The sequence below is a fragment of the Sinocyclocheilus rhinocerous genome, unplaced genomic scaffold (assembly GCF_001515625.1).
Source record: "Sinocyclocheilus rhinocerous isolate Xijiao unplaced genomic scaffold, SAMN03320098_v1.1 scaffold1677, whole genome shotgun sequence".
NCBI lineage: Eukaryota > Metazoa > Chordata > Actinopteri > Cypriniformes > Cyprinidae > Sinocyclocheilus > Sinocyclocheilus rhinocerous.
The window spans coordinates 35,501-42,674 of NW_015646345.1; the positions used below are offsets into that span (position 1 = coordinate 35,501).

At 36.7% G+C, this 7,174-nt stretch overlaps 1 pseudogene; it reads left to right on the plus strand.

Moving 5' to 3' along the window:
* LOC107707323 (interphotoreceptor matrix proteoglycan 1-like) overlaps positions 1-7,174 on the plus strand; it is a 22,520-nt pseudogene that overhangs the window by 14,037 nt on the left and 1,309 nt on the right.

Sequence of the window (7,174 nt, forward strand, 5' to 3'; positions counted from 1 at the left end):
TTTAGGCTTTCTGACCCCAAGACTCAACTAATCTCTGCTATTCTGCAGCTGTGATCCTTGAAGAGCCTTTAGCCACTCAAACTCTCCTCCTCACTGTGCATTAGGACGATATAGACACACGTCCTCTTCTAGGCAGATTTGTAACATCTTTAGTTGATTGGAAATTCTTAATTATTGCCCTGTTAGTGGAAATGGGGATTTTCAATGCTCTAGCTCTTTTCTTAAAGCCACTTTCTAATTTGTGAAGCTCAATTACCTGTTGCTGCACATCAGAACTATATTCTTTGGTTTTACTCATTCTGATAGATGATTAAAGGAATTTGGCCTTTGTTTTCCCTCATATTTATATTCCTGTGAAACAGGAAGCAATGGCTGGATAATTGCATGTTCATAATCACCCTGGTGTGCTAAAAATTGTAAATATGAATGGGAATATACTTCAGAATAGAATCTGAAGATTTACTTCAGAGTAATTCTTTACTCATAAGAACTTCTAAGGTTACCATTAATTGTGGCCAACGTCTATTAGAGAAAAACATATATTTCATAATGAGATTTCCCCCATTTTAAATTCTTCTTCTTCAATGAAAGGTTAGATTATTGTACAGTTTTAAAATAAAAGATCAAAAGGATTAACAATGCAGATTTATTTTCACAACCTTTTTGATCATATTTACCAAGGGTACCAACAATTCTGACCACGACGAATGTATAGTTCCCAATCACAGATCTGAATACAGAACTCTACAGGCTCTCTGATTTAAATTTGATACTGGAGTTGAGGCAGAATAACAGGCTAAAAGAAAATAAGACACCCGAGTGCAGAAGTGACAGCAGCTGTTTTAGGTGAAAGTCTTCCTCATCTATTGGGGATAAGAGAATTAAGATTATTGATCCACAAAATTAACTATTTCACACTTCAAATGTAGTTTATAAGCTGTCTTTAATGATTTCCTAGAGGAAGGCACTCTGACAGAAGATCTCCTTGTAGAACAAGAAGAAACTCCATCACTACCCATGGAGATATTAGCAACTGATCAACCTTTGACAACTACACCTGCAGACCTTGACCTTTTTGAAGTAGTCCTAACAGATGTATCTGTCGTTACACCAAAATCTTTGGAAAAGGATTATGATTCACCAACTGAAAAAGTAGAATTAACTGTTGTCCAGGACTTACCATCTACTATTGGAGATACTGAGGAGCCACAGCTCACACAGATGGGTAAGAGAGCTATGCTAGGTGTGTTTCTCAATACAAATGTTTGGTCAAAGAGATTTTTAGAAATAGCCTCGAAAATCTGAAACAACGATATATGTATACCTTATAGCACATTTTCATCACTCTAGGCTCTCTAATTTAAATGTGACACTGGAGCTGAGGCAGAATAACAGGCTAAAACAGCGGTGTCCAACATTTTTTTTAAAGGGGGCCATATTCGATGATGTGGACACATCGAGGGGCCGGATGCCTCTCCCTATATATATATATATGGCAGTAGCTTGAGTTGACATTTTGTCAAAAAATATGTAAATATTTTAAGAACCTTGTTTCTAAAAGGTACAATTTTAATAATTATAATATGTAGAAGGGCTTTATGTTTTTTAGTCTATTAACGCATTTATTTTGTATAAATAGAAAGGCACAAAACTGCTTTTAACAAAAAATATCTGTGATTTGGCCTATTTCATTACTCCCTTACATTACATTCAATATGTCTACATTAATAATATAATAAAATTTGGTATGAATATCCTACATTTCTGCCACAATACCACAGTTACAGTTAGAGTTACTACAATAAATCCATTGAAAATGTTGGTGATTTGTGGATTGAAAAGTATTCTAACTGGTTTATTGTCGCACGTGTTTCTCCTGTTTTCCACGTCAGCGCTGTTTCATCTGCCTAACTACTTTAAATCACCGCAACATCTGTGGTTTGTATGAGAAACCTCTGCTCCAAACCTCACAGAGCTGTTTAGTGGTCTGGTGATCGAGAATTCGAGATCAGTCAGCGGGTAAACACATTGTTCTGGGCGGGTGCTAGTCCGTTCATCCACAGGCCGCATTTGGCCCGCGGGCCAGACATTGGACACCCCTGGGCTAAAAGAAAATAAGACACCCGAGTGCAGAAGTGACAGCAGCTGTTTTTGGTGAAAGTCTTCCTCCTCATTTTTGAAAATAAACATACATAGATACAGGTCCTTGAAAGTGCTTGAATTTATTTTGTGCTAGAAGTTTTCTGGAAAAAAATTCCATATTATTCCCTCCTGTCCGCTAATGTGTTATTTCGCCAATACTTCGTGGCCTTTGCATACTAGTTTTTTTTTCTTTTTTTTCCCCCTTTATTCAGTTCCATCACACAAAGGCACAATGCAAACAGGGAAACGTTGCACTGTAACCCCCTTTGTAATCGTTAATATAGCTATAAGTTACTGGAATATAATTACACATATTGGATATACACATACACATAATGAATTACAGTTACATTTATTTTGTAATTAAAATAAAATAAAAATAACAGGATAAAAAAATAAAAATAAATAAATAAATAATATATATACGACCAAGAAAAGGAATGCAGAGATTGGACAACCTTGTTGGATGCCTCGATTTATTTCAAATCTAGGAGATGTTCCATTGGCAAGTTTAATAGAACTATTGCTACCACAGTACATAGTTCTTACACTTTTGATGAAATATTGTCCGAAACCAAAGAGTTTTAATGAATCAAATATAAAATTATGGCTTACTGTATCAAAAGCTTTTCTAAAATCCGTATTAAAGGGTCTCCATTTAATAAATTATTATACTGAACTAAATCAACAACTAAACGAATATTAGAGGAAATGTGGCGACCTTTCATGAATCCACATTGAGTTTCATCAATTATCTCACTTTATTTCTGTAAAGTTCAATTCTGACTTTATTTCTCAGAATTGTGAGTTTATATCTCACAATTAGGACTTTTTAATTCATAATTGCGAGTTTATATCACGCAATTCTGAGGGAAAAAAGTCAGAATTGGGAGATAAAAAGTCGCAATTACCTTTTTTATTTTTTATTCAGTGGCGGAATCGGGCTTCCATAATGTACCGAATATTCTTCAGTTTTATGCAAAACAGAAATACAACAAATAGAATATCAGATCTCTGTTATTTGGCCAAAAATAAATGCAAAAAAAAATAAATGCTTTTTTGGATAGTTGTGTTTGACACATGAAAACTGAAACAATGTATCTTACAAGGTAACACGATGTAACCTTGCTCTCTCTTGAAACGTGTCCCCACATTAAGTCCTTGAATTTGAGGGTATTGGACCTGGAAAGTCCTTGAATTTGAAGTTAACCAAGGTGTGGGAACCCTGTAACAATTTCAGTTTGCAAATATGAAAGTAATTCATAACCTATCATTAATGATTTTCCAGAGGAAGACACTCTGACAGAAGGTGTCCTTGTAAAACAAGAGGAAGCAACTGCATCACTACCCATGGAGACACCTGCACCTCTGACAACTACACCTGCAGACCTTGAACTGTTTGAAGTAGTCCTAACAGATGTAGCAGTCATTACGCCAACATCTTTGGAAAAGGATTATGATTCGCCGACTGAAAAAGTACAATGGACTGTTGGCCATGACGTTAATTTTACGAAGACAGAAAATGACAAAGTGCTGAATGTGGGAACTGAGGAAGTAGTCCTAACAGATGTACCAGTCATTACTCCAACATCTTTGGAAAAGGGTTCACCAATTGAAAAAGTACAATCAACTGTTTTCCAGGACATTGTATTTGAGTCAGAAAATGAGAAAGTGCTGAATGTGGAAACTGAAGACCCATTTATTCATTTAAAAGACCTAACCACTGAGTTAGACCAAATAGACGTAGTAAGTACTGAGACCATTGATCTCTTGAGTTATGACAATGGATACTCTTTTCCAAATGAAGCATATCCCTTAGAGACAACAAAAGCGCCAGCGCTCAAGTATTTCACTACTCCTTCAATGACCACAGCTAGCAAAGGCAAAGAACTAGTTGTGTTTTTCAGTTTGCGTGTCACAAACATGATGTTCTCTGAAGATCTTTTCAATAAGAGCTCCGCAGAGTACAGATCACTGGAAAACACATTTGTTGAACTGGTGAGTGCAGCTGTTTCAACTGCTGATTGGCTTATTATTAACATCTTAATCTGAGGATTCCTCATTAACAGTGGCATGTTACAGTATAAGAGAACAACTCTTTATTTTCTTGATTTATTAAAGGGGTCATATGATGCGATTTCAATTTTTCCTTTCTCTTTGGAGTGTTACAAGCTCTTGGTGCATAAAGAAGATCTGTAAAGTTGCAAAGACTAAAGTCTCAAATCCAAAGAGATATTCTTTATAAAAGTTAAGAGTCAACCACGCCCCCCGCCGCTGCTCACTCAAGCCAGCCTCCGCTCACTTAAGCCCGCCGTGTGTGACGCTGTGTGTTTTGTTGTAAAAAGCGAAACTACTTTGTTTGGCCTTCCAAAAGAGGACGCATCATATGACCCCTTTAAAGCAATTTCTTATAGTGATGAGTGAACATCACTATCCCATTTTTTTTCTTCAAAGATGACTACAGGATGACACTTGCTGAATTGAAAGTGACGTAGTTGAGTCACAATAATCTACAGTAGCATATTGCAGCTTCATCATAATGCTTATTGCATACTTTACACAATTGTATCAGACAGTATACAGTTTATACTATGCAGTATGGTAGTATTCTTTTTAAAGTTTGTGCTTAGACTCCTTCTGCTAACTGCTGCTATTGTCCAGTGGAATTTAAATGGTGAACATACATGAACTATGTTTTTGTCATCTTTGTGCACAGCTACTCCCATATCTACAGTCTAACCTAACAGGCTTTAAGAAGTTAGAGATTCTAAACTTCAGAAACGGAAGTGTGGTGGTCAATAGCAAGGCAAAATTTGCCAAGTCTGTGCCGTACAACATTACTCAGGCTGTCCAGAATGTCTTGGAAGAGTTTTGTGATGCTGCAGCCCAGCAATTGGACATAAAGATTGACAGCCATTCTCTAGACATCGAACCAGGTAAGAGTCTTTCCTGTTAAGCATCATACATCAGTTTGCTGGCCATTTTTTCAAACTAGTCTGTAAGCAGAAACATGGGCAGGATTTCTCACAGAAGGTCATGAATATCTACAAGAGAGATGAGTCTAATTTCTTCTTTCATTTTAGCTGATCAAGGTGACCCTTGCAAGTTTCTTGCCTGCGACGAGTTTTCCAAATGTGTGGTGAACCTGTGGACAAAGGAAGCACAATGTTTATGTGAGCCAGGCTACGTGACGGTGGATGGACTGCCATGTCAGAGCCTCTGCGCGGTCCAGCCTGACTTCTGTCTCAATGGAGGAGAGTGTGAGATTGTACCAGGGCACGGTGCCGCTTGCAGGTACCTCAGAGAACAATCACATATAGATTCCACAATCTCAATTCTGTTTCGGAATTGAATACAATGCTCGTCTCTAATGTGAGATCTAGTTTTTTTTAGGTAAAACAAGTTTCTGACTGTATGTTGGCAAACTTCTGCCAGTACTCCAGTATTTTTGGTAGCTTTTTTTTTTTCAAGATTTTCAAGAAATGACTTTGTTCTTTAGAAACATGTAAACACAGGGATGTTGTTGTGTAGCTCTGATGGATCTCTTTAAGAATAATCCTCCACTGTACATGTTCTAACTGTCTCTCTTGACCCTTTTAGATGTCCCGTAGGTAAACTCTGGCAATTTATCGGGGAGAGATGTGCAGAGCTGGTCTCCGTGACACTAGACCCCTTTCTTTCCCTAGTGTGCCTCGTGGGGGTGCTCACCTTTCTTTATGCCATCATTTCACTCTTGTTATCTATGTGCAGGAAATGTGTACGGAGCAGAAAGACACTAACTCTAGTGTAAGCAGGTCTTTTTTCGTCTGATTTTCTGACATTTTTGCGGTCAGATAATTTGTTGTGTTATCAAAGATAACAAAGACAAGACATACAGTTAAATATATATATCTGAAATGTTGCCTAGTCAAAGATTTAATTTAAATTCCCGTTACGCTTTCTTCTCCATAATTTTCTAAATTAATATTAACTTAACTTATTAACACTTAACTTACAGAGACCTTTCAAAATTTTGTAGACATTTTCAGCTCTACGTGGGCAGTTTTGGTCTTTACTCACTTTACTTAGTTAGAAATGAGTTTATACCTTTACATCTACATTTCAACAAGATTTTCATTCATTGTTAGGTGATTGCTTGATAACACTGTGTCCTACAACGCAATAAAGTGACAAAAGGTATCGCTTCCATTCAGAATTTCTGTCCATGACCCAAAGAAGTGAACACATTTTGTTGGACGCTTGGTTTCTACTTCTGCAGCATCAATCCACAGAATCCCCACACTCATGACAACTAGTACTAAACTCATTTACATATTGATGTAAAAATAATTTTGTACGATGTCATTTATACATTGTTTTCCTGTAATTATGTAATTAAAAAAAAAAAAAAAGTGCTACCACTTTTGACATAAAACAGGACTTCACTCAAGGAATCCAAATGATATGATTTCCAGCATGTTCTAAAACAAAGCCTGTTTTGTACCTAAAACACCTTCACTAATGTGTCTTCTTTACAGAAATTGTAATGCATCACACCTGTGAATTTGTCCATGGGAAACGACGTTTTTTTCCCTTCAGGTGATATTGATGTCTTTCTTTACCTTTTAAAATCTAGGCTTCATATTGTTGTATGTGCTGTCCTGTTTTATAGAGGCAGAGACCAGACCACCATACCAGGCCTGACGAGTTAATCACAGAAGATTTACACATTATAATGACTGTCCCTGAGGTAAGAGTAGATCTCATGTGATATTGCATAAAATGATGTTGCATAAAATGCTTAGACTAGTCTTATAAATCATCAGATTTTTTTAAGACGGGGCATAACTTTTTTTTTTAAAGGGGTCATATGATGCGATTTCAATTTTTTTTTCTCTTTGGAGTGTTACAAGCTCTTGGTGCATAAAGAAGATCTGTAAAGTTGCAAAGACTAAAGTCTCAAATCCAAAGAGATATTCTTTATAAAAGTTAGTTGTCAACCTTGCCTACCTAAAACGGCTCGTTCTAACACGCCCCCACATGTCTACGTCAC